This window comes from Lethenteron reissneri, chromosome 26, assembly GCF_015708825.2.
Source record: "Lethenteron reissneri isolate LAM-NWPU_2019-01 chromosome 26, ASM1570882v1, whole genome shotgun sequence".
Taxonomy (NCBI): domain Eukaryota; kingdom Metazoa; phylum Chordata; class Hyperoartia; order Petromyzontiformes; family Petromyzontidae; genus Lethenteron; species Lethenteron reissneri.
In genome coordinates this window covers 11,240,192-11,254,667 of record NC_083804.1, presented here as the reverse complement: position 1 = coordinate 11,254,667, position 14,476 = coordinate 11,240,192, and the positions used below count along the sequence as shown (strand labels likewise).

The 14,476-nt window shown below is 42.2% G+C and overlaps 1 protein-coding gene across 5 annotated transcripts in view; it reads left to right on the top strand.

The window, feature by feature from the left end:
• The first annotated feature begins 1,073 nt into the window (after positions 1–1,073).
• LOC133347675 (serine/threonine-protein kinase MAK-like) overlaps positions 1,074–14,476 on the top strand; it is a 35,772-nt gene continuing 22,369 nt past the window's right edge. For 2 of the 5 annotated variants that reach the window (XM_061560154.1, XM_061560150.1), the window contains exon 1: positions 6,932–7,064. The gene's annotated coding sequence lies outside the window, so the exon portion shown is untranslated. Of the gene's footprint in view, positions 1,093–6,425; positions 6,522–6,930; positions 7,065–14,476 lie in introns of those variants that run through there. The other 3 variants (XM_061560152.1, XM_061560151.1, XM_061560155.1) reach the window with 3 other exon arrangements.

The following is a 14,476-nucleotide window of genomic DNA, read 5'->3' as shown; positions in this document are numbered from 1 at the left end:
TTGAGGGGGGTTTGACTTTTTGTGACACCGTGTGACGATGGGGGGTGGGGGGTCAAAACCGTCCAAAATCTCGTGACGTCATTTATGGACGGCCCCATACATTGTCGAATCCAAGAAACCTAAGACGTCCATCTAATTGCCTTTTAACTATCTCAAGAACAAGAATTGGAATAGCTGACAAAGCCGATGCTCTTGCAGCACCAATGTTTTGGAACAATCTTGTTTCCTCCCTTCTGAAGCAGAAGATTCGTGCTGGATATACAACTATATTTGCCAATGTGATTTGTAACTTTGATCCTTACCCATGCATCGATAGTAAACATTTTTACGTTCAATTTCTTTGACGAACTGTGTGTTGTCTTGGTGTGGTCTGGGACTGGTTTTTTTTTTCTGCGTTGCACAATATTGCATTTTGTGTTGAAACATATCCAGGAATAGATGTTTAGGTGGTCATCGACTTACGAACACCTACACTTACGAACCAGCTTCGATTTATTTTTATCTACTTGCAAACTTAAACTTGCACTTGCGAACAGAACCGTGGGACTATTTTGTTCAGCGGAGCGATCCTCTGTGAGATGTAATGATTCACAACAACCCACTGGGAGTACGTTTTACTGTGTATACGCGCACGTATGTGTGTGTGTGTGAAAGTGAGTGTGCGTGTGTCATGCGCGTGTCTGTGCGCGTGCGTACCCTCGTGTACACTGGGGGGGGAGGGGAGAGTGGTAATGCAATGGTTAGCACGCTCACGACCAGCACCAGTGACGTTATCTGAATGAGTCCTCGACCTCCCCTAGGTCGACTCAGCCTCAAATGAGTGCCTGGTCGGGTGTGTAAACATCGCCACTGGGGGAGTCAAAGGTAGCTGGGGCGTGGTGCTGGCCAACCACTCCCTCGTATGCCGTGGGACCCTTCATAGGTGCTGCTCGCTCACAGCACTTGCCCCCACAGCCTGTAAAGGCTACATGGGGGATCGTTGTCACTGTTGTGTGTCTTTGCGTGTGCATGCGCACGTACCCCCGCGTGTGTATGCAATTGTGGTGACTCATTGCGTCCCTTTCGACAAGCAAGCCAGCATCAGGACTCATGGTAAGTGAAAATAAAACGGATATGTTTTTAAATATTGATGTTACTTTATTTAATGTTTAACTTGCTATCCAGTATTTATGACATTATTACATGCAAATGTACAATATTTCTTCTTATTTATGAGTCTGACAAGGCTTCATTTTTTATTGAACCGCAACATAATTTCATAACACTGACCGTATGTGCATTTAAATGCAGTACATTGTTGCGTTCCGACTTAAGAGCAGTTCAACTTGTGAACGGGTCTCAGGAACGGAACTCGTTTGTAAGTCGGACTGAACGTACTTATTCAATTTGTATTTATATACTTGTTTTATTTTCATTCAGTGACTTGCTTAGCTTTTCTATACGTTGCACTCCTACCGCTTTTTTGTGTTGTTTGTTGTAACTTTCTGATCCACCTCGACTGGACAGCGGTGAAAAAGAGCTTCATAGCTCATAGGATTCTTCCGGTCTCAATAAAGTTTCTGATATATAGTATAGCTGTTCGCCAACCCACTGCCGAGTGAGGGCCTCTCTGTCATAGGAACGTGGAATTTCCACAATTGGCTCCGAGTCATCAATAAAGATGAGCACCGCCCAGTGCTCACAGGGGCATAGAGACACTTGGCTTGAATTAGAGACGTAACATTAGAATCAATAGAGTACTGTTACATTCATGAATTATTTTTTATATACTATTCTAAAAGAGTCACTGAGATTAGTCTCCTAGAAGGATTACATTAATCTCCTTATCTACATCTTGGTGCGGATAAGAGAGCCGTGACGTGGAAGTGGTGGCACAGATGTTATATTCGTCATGTATATCAACACTCTACCACTTCTTCTTCTTGGTTCTTTCGGTAAAGTCACGTAGAAGGGAAATAATAAAATAATAAAAAATAAAACACAATAAAATAATTCTCACGACGTTTCGGCCACAACGCAAGCAGCCGTCCTCAGGTGAAAACCAGGTCTGTCGAGGCGACAGAGTCTGAATGAAACAGCACACGAGCTTGGAGCTGGGCGCCTTGACCACTTGCACAGATGGAATAAAATGCAGAAAAACACGGATGATATGTTTCACCCCAAGCAAATTGATTAATCGGAGTTCCACTATACTTGGTTCCCATCGTCATTGACTTTTCTTATGCAGGGTGTAGTATGTTATTAAGGGTCTAGCATGGTTGGTATATGCCCTGGTGGTGGTGCAAGTTATAAAATGCCCCCCCCCCCGCCCTCCCACGTCTTTGTAGACACTTGCCTGGGCCCCTTTCATCTTTGGACCCCAGTGCAATGGCACTGCGTGCACACTGCATGGCGAGATGTTCTGCTCGCTAAGGGTAATTTTCACAGTGCAGGTGGCATTAACACTCAAATTGCCTGGAGCATCAACACTCATGAAAAAACAATGAGATGACATCACGAGGGTGAAGGTTAATGGTTGGGATTAGGAGATAGAGCTAGGGTTTAGTGTTAGGGATTAGGGGTTTTGGATATGGTTAGATTTAGCAGTGATAAAGTGTGTGCCTGCCAACCAAGCACGCATATCTTATGTTGCAGACTGACATCATGTTTTATCTGTGATTGCTAGATGCCCTCATACTTGTTTGATTACCGATTAAATTCCGTTCTTCAATTTTATAATGCAAAATCAATTACGTGGACTGGAGCTGGTGGTTAACGGACGGTGCCATTCACCCAGCGACCTGAATTTGATTCCAAGTAACGCCCAACATCGGCGGCGAGTGATATACGAACCAACAACCCACACTTGCCGGTGTGGTAAGGGGCCGTCCATAAATGACGTCACGCACCTAGGGGGTTGGGGGGGTCAGAAATTTGTGACGATGTGTGACTAGGGGGGGGGGGGTTCAGAAATGTAACGTCACATAAATATGCGCAACTTTAAATAAATATAGACAACACGTTCTACTTAATTAAATATACTTTTTAATAAATGTTTTCTCCTACAACATCAGAGTGCAGCGCCACAATGACAATAGTTCAAAGCGATTTAAAGCATGTTTTATTTGGGGGGGGGGGGCAGAGCTTTGTGACGTCATATTTGAGGGGGGGTCTGACTTTTTGTGACGATGGGGGGGGGGGGGGGTCAAAAATTGTCCAAAATCGCGTGACGTCATTTATGGACGGCCTCTAAAGCGCGATCAAACATCCCAAACGATCGACACGGCGCGGGAAGGCCTTTATTCAGCAGTTGATGGACTAAGGGCTGTAATTTTGTTATACTTTCAATGCATCAATGTAGATGCACTTTGGGAGACGTTGAATGTTGCATAGAATTAGGAAATTACAGAAGCCCAATGCAGTACCAAATAAAATAACAATAGGATAACGCAATCCAGGTGCAGCATACAGTATGTTAACATGAATGCATATACATTTCAACTGTTTATATTAATTTTTAATTAGACCCATGTTTTATCTGGATGCAATGAGTCATAACAGTAGAGTGCTTTGAAACTATAGCAATAAAAAGTGCAATGGTTAATTAAAAAATGGTTAATTGGAAAATTTCAGTTCCACATTTTTGCTCCATGTTCATATACCATGTGGCTCATCTCTCAATGACGAAACAAACAACGAAAGTTATTTTAAGGTAGTTCAAGTGAAAACCAACAATTCAGCAGTTAAAATATCTCAGCTTTTATTTAATTACTCGGGAGTATCATCCAATAACTCCCACGAGGCTCCCATCCAGTTGTGAAGTGTATACTGATGATTCACAATCCACCAATATATCATAGAGTGCATCGCACTCTGTTTTCTGTGCTGCCATATACGGGCCTCACAAAATTTGTACAGGAACATTGCCTATAACCTCCGGCAACACCAGCAGCAGCTGCTTAACAAGCTTAACTGTTGATGAATCTCAATATCTGAAGCCAGTCAATTGTTTCCCCGCTTAAATAAATGATGTCCGTGCAGAAGAGCCATCGGCTTGTGTATGTAGAGCCTTTGTGTTCAACCACTGCTGGATGATGGCCTCCCCACGTAATGTGCCAGTCGTGGAGGCTATTTGGCCAATTCTTCACGCTGGTCAGTGCAGGTTGGTTATTGGAACCATAGCCGTACGGTACAATCATGGATTTTGCGGCACTGCCCGCCACAACTTAACCACGCAATGCCGATGTACATTATTTAATAAACCGCGAATCCTTGTAAAGCGCGGATTATTGGAGATTGACGACCGCTCCCGTAATCCGCGGCACTGATGGCAGTCGAAACGTTTCACGGACCGCTGTCCGTCCATAGCGGTGGGTGCGGAACTGCAGGAGCGCAGCTGCAGGGAAACGCTGATGTCATGTTTTCTTTAATTTGCAAATATTATTTTTTGTATATGAAAACCAGCTGACTGTGCTGAAGGTTTGTTCAGGAGGAAATTGCTTTGTTAAATTTTAAATATGGAATAACAAGCCTTTGAAAATGCAAACATTTTATTAAATCATAGACCCATATAGCAGATTTGGCACACTTGTGCCTATCGACAACTCGTACCTCGTAATGTGTGTATATTGTGTATTCATCGCGGATTCGTCTATCCGCGAGTCACGTGTCATGCTTCCTCTGGAATCCGTGGACGTTTCCAATGTTTCACAAATTAGGATTTGCTTTGGCTCTTTCCTCCCATAATTTGCGGCACACTTCGTTCGCGCGAAACCCATCGCAGAGTGTATGGCGAAACCGCGTATGACAGGATCTCTGTCCACTCAGCAGTTTAAATATGTGCACCAGTTTGTCGATCGAATGAGGTGCTGTAAAGTGTTGGTAATCCCATATCCCACGTATATATATATATATTTCTATCTACGTGACTTTACCGAAAGAACCTAGAATGTGAATCCCATATTTTGCAAGACGTCTGTCCAGGGTGAGAAGCCCTTCCACCAGCAGCGAGTGGTGTGAGCTTGAAATCTCAGGCCACACCTTCACCTGTATACCTAATACCGTACATGAAACTCAACACGTTTGTCAATAACACTATGGCCATAAAAGTAAAAATACGAGGGCGACGTTTAAGTGGTAGCCTTAAGTCAGAGCACATCAAGAAGAGGGGCCATTGCCATAAAAAGTTGCCTATCATATATACTTTTCCTTTTCAGGCCACAAAAGTCTTATTGATGAACGCGTTGAGTTGTATCATTTTTATTTATGCTTTTGCACTACTCCAAACGCAGCAGCATGTTCTTATTTTGTACGACCGCTGATGTCGATGCAGAGCAACAACTACAATTTCACATTGAGGTGGTCAAAGCCAGATTAGCCATTGTGACGTCTCTTTCGTATTCGTCGATCGGGCCAATATCATACCTGTCAACCCCTTATCAATTCAGACTTCATTGGTCACCCCGTGCCCTTATGAATCTCAACGTTCATCCTAGAAAGTCACATTACAAGGGAGAAGCACAAACAAATAGACAAAAAAATGTGCCCCTATTGAAACGGCTGTACGCCGTATGTACCCGAAAACGCAATTTCCCTGTACACCGTATGGTCCATAATGTTTCTTTTTGTTAGATCGCGTAAATATAAATGTGCCGTTAAACCCGCCACAGCCAATTAGTAAGGTTTGTCACGTTAACAAAACATACCAATTCGTTACTAATACAGCACACCGGTGTGTTGGAGACAAAAATCCACGAAATTTACAATCTGAGTACGACGTTTCGCCACCAATTACAACTAGCACCGTCAGGCGTGTTGACAGGCATGCAACATTATTGCGTGCCTGCCAATAAAGTTGCAGGCAACATTATTGCGTGCCTGTCAATAAAGTTGCCTGCAACAAGACCGTTGCGTGCCTGCCAATAAAGTTGCAGGCAACATTATTGCGTGCCTGTCAATAAAGTTGCATGCAACAAGACCGTTGCGTGCCTGCCAATAAAGTTGCAGGCAACATTATTGCGTGCCTGTCAATAAAGTTGCAGGCAACATGACCGTTGCGTGCCTGCCAATAAAGTTGCAGGCAACATTATTGCGTGCCTGCCAATAAAGTTGCATGCAACAAGACCGTTGCGTGCCTCTCAATAAAGTTGCCTGCAACATTATTGCGTGCCTGCCAATAAAGTTGCAGGCAACATTATTGCGTGCCTGTCAATAAAGTTGCATGCAACAAGACCGTTGCGTGCCTCTCAATAAAGTTGCCTGCAACAAGACCGTCGCGTACGGTCTTGTTGCCTGTCGACCGCAGCAGTCGACGACGACGACGACGAAAGCAGCAACACCGCGAAAAACGACGCCAATTGGCACGCGGTGCGCGTGACGTCACACCGAGTGACGTCACACCGCGTATGCAAATGAGCGCGTCTATTAAGGTGACGTCACCGCGGGTTACCGAGATACGGGGGGGAGTGGGGGTGGTGGTGTTGGGGGTGTCCGCGCCGAGCGAGCGAGCGAGCGCTAAGGCGACGACGCCGCGTCCCCAGCAGGTAAATCCGCTTCCTCGATTCCGTCTCTCGCAACTCCCCCCCCACGTCTCTTTCTCTCTGTTCTCGTCTCTTCTCTCTCGTCTCTCTCTGCACCTTTGGCGGCTCGCTCTTCTTTACACCGCCACCACCGTCCCCCGTCTCCTCCAACCGTCCTGCCGTCGTACCCCGCGGTGGCCGGGTAGCCGGAGCAGGCAAGACCGTAGGCTCGGCCGTGTGCGAGGCCGCGGCTTTTGTTTACTGGGAGTGGTTTTTTTTTATCCTTTGCGGTGGAGTACCTTGAGCGGATTTAAAGTTTAACGCGTTATGGGAGGTTGGTGGTGGGTGTTTAAATAAAGAGGGGGGGCAGCTATCGGCGTTGCTAGGCGCGATCGAGCGTCTTCCGTGGATAACGCGGTGGGTCAGGAGTTTGCGTGGCTGACATTCGGGCACGCTGTGATTTTTAGAATTTGTGTTTCTGGATCGGAAAACTAAACTTTTTAAAACGGCGCAAAGAGGCACGGAAAGGTGCGTGATTTGGAATGGCAGCCGAGCAGAAAGTTGAAGGTATTGTTCAAAGTAACTTGCCGAGGTTGGATACACAATTCGGACAGGTTAAAGAGGACGTTCACTACCTGGCGTGTCACATGCGGCGCGTCGTGGGTTCGTGCCCGACCCCTGACGCCTGCTGCTGTACATTTGGAGTCTGCGGTGTCTCTCTCCCCGTGGTCGCGTGGATTTTTCTCCGAGTCCTCCGGTTCCCCCCCCCCCCTCCCCCTAGACATTTACAAAAGCATGCGTTTAGAGTGTTTGACCGACGTAGATTGCCACGTTATAAGTCACTTCGTTGAGCCATCATCCGTGGCCAGGTCGCTTCTATATAGCAGCTCAGTGGGAGCTTACCTGGTAAAATAAAAAAATGTTCCGTAGTTTAATTGTGTTAATTATTGGAGTACATTCATGGGCAGGACGCCTCGCTAGAAGGCGTGGTGGCCAGTTGTCAAACGTGATGACAGGATGACAGGCACGGAATGGAATGCGTGCAAGAGGACGCACGCCGTGGAGATGGAGCGATGAATGGAACCAGCTCAGGTGCTAAGTGGTTTCTAGCATCGAGAGAGACGGCTGAAGGGGTGGCTTTCATCCAGCAGTGGATTGCTTATTTTGTAGTACCAGTAGTCGAGTTTAAATGGGGAGACGTGAGTGAAAAATAGGTTCATGATGCAAATTGTTTTTTTATAAGAGTCGAACTGAAAATGGAAACAATAAGACGATACGTCGTGTTGTTTTTCGTTAACATGTAAAGTGTTTTGTCAATCCACTGCTGGATGAATGGCGAAACACACTGGAGGTCGCTGGATTTCAAGTTCAAAGCGCCAATGCACCAGCGCTCCAGAAATATATCTACTCTGCACCAAATAGCATGTTCCAAATGTAAATGCACACTATATTTAAAGAAAACGGGCAAAGCAAATTTAATGTAACATCTATAAATAACGCCATTAAATAACTGTAAAATGGAAATTTCACAACATACAAGATTTGGAGAGTAAGTGCTTCTTTTAATATATTTTTTCCACTGCTCTACAAGTAACATACAATTGTTTTTTTTTTCAATAGTTTACGTTGTTGGTAGTTTATATGTGAAAAGACTAGTTCGCTTGTAACGATTTTTGGTTAGTGTATCGTGTCGTTTATATTGTTGGATTGCAATGATTATCAACGAGTGTGCCTTGGCCGTGTTTGGGTTGCCTTAGTCTGTCATGATTTGTCCATGACATCGGTGCTGATAATCCTGAGCGCTGCGTGTAACTTTAAATTGAAGCATGGTAGCAACGCGATTACAGCACGATACTGTTGTTGATTGTGGTTGTACAAATTCAGATCTTTAGCTACTTGCTTAACGAGGGTTGTAAAGTGATTTTGTCTCACTTGGTGGAGGTGAAATGGAATAATTTATGGGAGTGCCATGTTTTTAGGAATTAATTACTGTTCAAAAGCTACTGAATTTTAGGCTGACAATTTTAACAAATATTGTAAGACAATTTTTTAATGTTTAGTATATACAGGATATACAGCAAACAACTCGGTGTAAACTTGTATAATTCAATGTGGCTGGTTACTTTTAAAAAAATACTTCAACATTCCTCTTACATATTTCAATACATTGGTATTTTAGCTGTACGGAACTGGTGTTTTGCCATTTCTGAATGTTAAAGTGAAAAGTACTTCAAAAACGTCGTCATTCAGCACGTACATATGTCCAGGTTATGCTAAATTCTGCACATCTTAAGACTAACAAAATAGCATCCGCCAGCATGCTTCAATAGTGTTTGAATAGACATCGCATGAACTAACTTGGTGCTTAATGGACTGCTTTATCGGCAATTGTCGGAGTGGCTTGGGTTACTTTGTGTACAGTTGCTCTTGACCGTGTTCCTTTACATAATGCATTGTCTCACGTGCGGTGTGTGTCTGTTGCTATGTTTTGGCCGGTAGTCGTGGTAGCACACTGCCCTGTTTTCCTTGATAACACATCTTGCAGGTCCTATCAAAATCTTCATTAGTCATCACATTTCATGGGTGGTAATAGCTGCAAAGTCGTGAAGAGACTGATACTATTCCATTATTTTTCTGCGATACATTTCCACGCGATAAGCCACTTTGTTGAGCTATCATTTGTGGCCAGGTCGCTTCTTCTGAAAAACAAGTTGATACCTCAATGGGCTTTGCCTGGTAGGATGGGGGATAGTTTAGTTTTATGTTTTGGGGTGATTTGATTGCCTTTCTTGTATTCTGCACTACTATCGTGTTTTTGTGTTGTTGTTGTAACGTTCTTACCCGCCCCGACTGGAAGTCTGTGGAAAAAGAGCTTTATAGCTCATCGGATTCCTCCTGTATAAATACATATTCTGATTCTGAACTGCTGTTTGGTTTTGCACAGTTGTCTGTTAACTGTTGTGAGATATTGGATTAACTTTTACAATCAAGAGCTGTGTGACATCAGTGGATTGTAAGAGCCCATGTTTTTTCAGATAAATGAAATGTAAAGTTGTGTGTTAGTCATTCTGCAAGGTTATAGTGTACTGTCTATACGCATTTATGTTTGCACAGTCGTGTGTACAGTACATGCAATGGATATACCATATTCAGTATAGTATATTAACTCTTAAATACTGTATACAGTGCTCTATCGTGTTAGTATGTGACAACTGATAAATTACTAGTAGGACAAAGTTACTTTCTAAGTCAAGATTTCTCATATACTAGACGGAGACAATTTCCACCATATTTTCATGTCAGTTAAGGTTACAGATCAGAATTTATTATTGTTTCCACACTTTAAAAAAGTTTGTACTCTGGAACTACTTGACTTGACAGAGTATACGGTGTAATTGGTTCTGTCAAATTGAATGAAAGTCCAGTCTCAGAATTTCCTGTGTATTTCATGAAGATGTCAAATTTACACACACAGGAGTGACTCGGGACAGAGTGCTGAGCCAGTACCCCTGAGACCCTGAGTTTTACTCCAGGCACCCAACCGTGATTAAACCGAGTTATCTTGTGTCGTGAGGTCATGGTCTCAGCCCAGTCACAGATGAATGCACACAAACTGTCACAATAAAACATTTCCTTCAACTTTTTAAAATCTAATTTGCAGCTCTGAGAGTTAAATTATTGGTTGTACTGCATTGAAGCCACACAACAACTAGCTGACTGCCACAGTTTGCTTTTATTTTATTTTCTTAACTTGCATAGAATTGTTTTGTTTAATGATGTAGTAACGATCTAGATTTGAAGTTTTCGTGACTGCAGGGATCCACACTCTTTGGTTCTTTCGGTAAAGTCACGTAGTGGCGCTTTGGGTGATAATAGTGCATGAAGAATTACATTGAAAAAGATAAATCATTAAATATGCTTCATGCGGGGCAATCGTTTTAGTACTGCTTGAAAGAGAGAATGTGATCTCTGTTTACAAGAGTCTGAACCATAGTTTGTTTAGAAAACCTAATAAGGAGTTAAAAACGTGAGGCACACAGCTACTTATCTAACACACATTACAACTGACACACTGATATTAGTCATTTGTTAAAAATTAACTAATAGTAAAAACATACTTCAAATAATGTAAACGTCTCTCAAAATGTATTAGTTGTTACGAGTCATTGGTTCAAATCTGAGTGTAAAGCCCTGATAGGGCGTCTCTCTCACTTGATAGTTGTCAATCTAAGGTGGCAGCTGGCTCAGAGGTCACAACACTGAGCGCCTGGGTTCGAATGCAGGCAGCCACCCGTGGTAAATTCGGTTCCATGTATAGCAACCTCATTGTCTCAACTCAGTCACCAGATGACTACACGAAAAAAAAACTATCGCATGAAACATCATGGGACCTCCTTTGCCAGTACATATATTATCAGAGTGTGTTTTTTGTTTGCATTTTGACCACAAGTATTGTGGTTAATGCAGGCATGATTCCTTGTAAAAGGTTTAATTTTGGTGTTAACATCTTAACACCTGTTTTGTTGTCAGAAAAAAGGGAAAAACCTATTCTCATATCGCATGAAAGTTTGGTTTTCACTTTTTTGGATACATTTCAAGTTCTGAGAGTTATGTTATTTGTTGTACTGTCATGCGCCCAAAACCATTACCATATCAGAGAGGTGAAGGAAGGTGCACCCCCTAATGTAATGAAACTGGATGCTCAAGTATAGTGATTTATTAGTCTCAGCCTGGACACTAATGACTGGAAGAAAAAAACATTATTTGGTTCTGCACTTTGTTTGGTTAAATTCCAGCCCTGGGAATTAAAAATATTGATTTGACTGTCTTGGGATGAACACTACTCTCTGTGGTAGGGAGAAAGCGTCGTCTCGCACTTCACAGACCAGAGGTCACATGAAGGGATCTCAGAGGGTTGCTCTGTTATATCCACATTTACATAAAGGGACACTGTTCAGGGAGATTCCCAGATGTATGTTTCGACTGATTACATTATTGCATCGAGAGCCCAATTGGGTTAAAATTGGGGAAAATATCAACAATAGTTGCCGATACATTTACAGTTAATCTATCCTGTGTGTTGCATTTATTTTCGAATTGATAGACATGAACGCCAAATGATGGTGGGTCATCCTGGTTGGCAACTACCTCGTGGATAATTATGGAACAGCTTTGTGTATTGTTGTAAGTTGTGCAAACATGGTATGGTGTGACTATTTACTGAGTGACATCCCTTAAGCTGGGTAAACAGTTGTGATCAGTAAACCCCAGCTGCTGCATGCAGCACAGGTTTTCGATTCTTCTGTCCATATTTGTGCCGTTGATTCACAAATGCCTTTTACAGACACAAGCCATTACCAGATTCCCATATCTTCCATTCATCTATTGTGTGTGGTACGTTGTGAGATACATAGTGATGATTAGCCCGGATTGTAGTGGGGAGAAAAGGATGTAATTTGAAAACCACATTTTAAACAGTAGAAGCTCCCTGCTTACTGGTTACGTATCTGTGTCTTTACGTAAACACATAAAATATAGATAACCACAGTGTTGGGACATACTGTTCTCCAAGGCAATCTTGCTTTTCCTGGGTCTTTGCAGTGACCCTACCGCTATGACACTTCTGAGCCTGAAACAACTGCAAACGGCAAACTCTCCATCTACACAAGTAGTTTTGACACGTGTCAATCTCAAAGTGTGTATTCATTTAACCAATGATAACCTGATCTTTACGAGTAAGCGAGAAGACAATGCAGGAAAAGCTGCATGATATTGCGCGATGTTTTTGAGTCATTTCACATGTCAATTTACTTTTCAAACAAGTCATAATGTTTGCACTCTAACTTACCATTTTCTATTCTAATATATTATGAAGCCTACTTTTGCGTGACACATTGAGGCTGGAAAACTACAAGTTAAAGGTAATTCAATGATTTGCTCCAACAACAAGCCATAAATCTGTAGAATAAGACAATGCATGCATGAATAATTTAACCAACTGAGGACATAATACATTGATGGCCGAGATGAGTAATTAATGGGTAAATATGGCATCAGAGTGAGGATTAAGAGAGGCGAATGTATATTATTCAGCAATCCCTCACCAACCGCGGGGGTTAGGTTCCTGGTAAATGCCACAGTAGGCAAATCCGCGGTTGGTGAAGTCTCGGCCCTATGGGAAATAGGGGGTTAGGGGAACCACAGCCATGGTCAGACTCGTCGTAGCTTAAATGAGTTGTCTGTTTGTGAACTAAACACCGAATAAAATACAGTACATTACACAATAACGAAAATTAAACAAATAAACATGACATTAACTTTAATATAAACGATGATGATGACGAGGACAATGAGGTGATGGGAGAAGGAGTGCTTAGAAGGAGGGAGGGCTCAGTCCACCCTCTTCCTCCGGGCCACAGACGCAACACTCTACCTTCACTAGACGCTGCATGCTTCGAGTCCATGATTAAGGGCAAAATTAACCTGAATGTGGTTCCGATGCGACGCGGTGTATGCGCTGCGGCAATTACGGTACAGTGTGTACAACAAGATAGATGGACAGCTACGCGCGGAAGAGAACCACGACTCCGCGAAATTTGTAACAATTATGTCACGCACCACAGTGATGTCATGCTGTAATGCAATAACGGAATACCTACATCATGTGGCTTCTTTAGCACCGTACTTACCCGCATATACTCAGATTTCCAGCCCGCGGTTGGTAAATTGGTATACAAATAATAAACCGTGTATACGTGAAACCGCGGTTGGCAAATCCGAAGTTGGCGAGGGATTCCTGCATATGTAAGCAGAGGCAAGAAGATAACAAACACTCTTTTCTAAAATTAGTCCACCAATTGGATGTGGAGGAGCTCTAATGGAGAAATCGGAAAATAAATAGACTTACGTGCAAATTTTATATGGTAAGAGATATCTCTGTCCTCAACAAATTCACAGCAAGCCGATTATTAAAAAAGGATATAAGAAAAATATTATTTATTAAACCAAATTATATGAATGTAATTGCTTTAAATAATGGCATTGTAATGTAAATTGCACTGAAAGTCAGAAGGAAAGTGAAGCTAAAGTAGAACAAACCTATATCAAAGCACAACAGATAATGTTGAAGAACATGAGTTGCATGAAAATTGTTGATAATGCCTAACAAAAGATAATCACAGAACTGTCCAAATACATTCGGAAAACAATGCATATCTAAATCAGAGAACTACACAAGTGTGATTGAAGATGTCATAACCATCAACAGTATCATGAAAGCAATAATTAAGTTGATGGTTGGTGAATCGTAAATAGTGTAAAGAGCAAGATTTAACCATATTGCATGAGACAGAACCATAAAATAGAGAAATTGTATACAGATCTGTACAGCAAACAAATCACAGCCCAGAAGACAAATCATTGTTCCAGTGAAGGAAGGGCTTCCAGATGTCATACTTGAAGTAACTACTGCCTGTTGATGTATGAAAAGATTTTAAACTCTTGGACCAGAAGGAATGATTATAATGTCGTGAAGCTAGCTAATTCCCCACCTCGGTTGGTGCGAAAGACGTTTAACATACATACATACATGTAAGAAACCACAAGTAACATGTAAAGTATGTATGTATGTTGAACTTATTTTGCACCGTATGTAGCCAGCCATCCTAATCGGAGGTGCAAATACAAAATACTTGCACGTGGAATTGGTTAACTATGAAGGTATGTCTTTTTTATATAAAGCGCAGTACTTAGTTATTTGCAAAACTTTATAAACCTAAATCCATCACACCTAAGCCAGAACTGGAGTGCGTGTGTGTAGGCATGTATGGTAAATTGTATCTTTATTATTCTGCCAGTTATTTGTGTACGTTTGTTCATTGCAATGTACTTAATTCCTAAGGTGGGGCACACATGATGCAATGTAAATTATTCTGTAATTTAAGTAAATAGGCATTTTGTGGGTAAATTTTTTTACATAA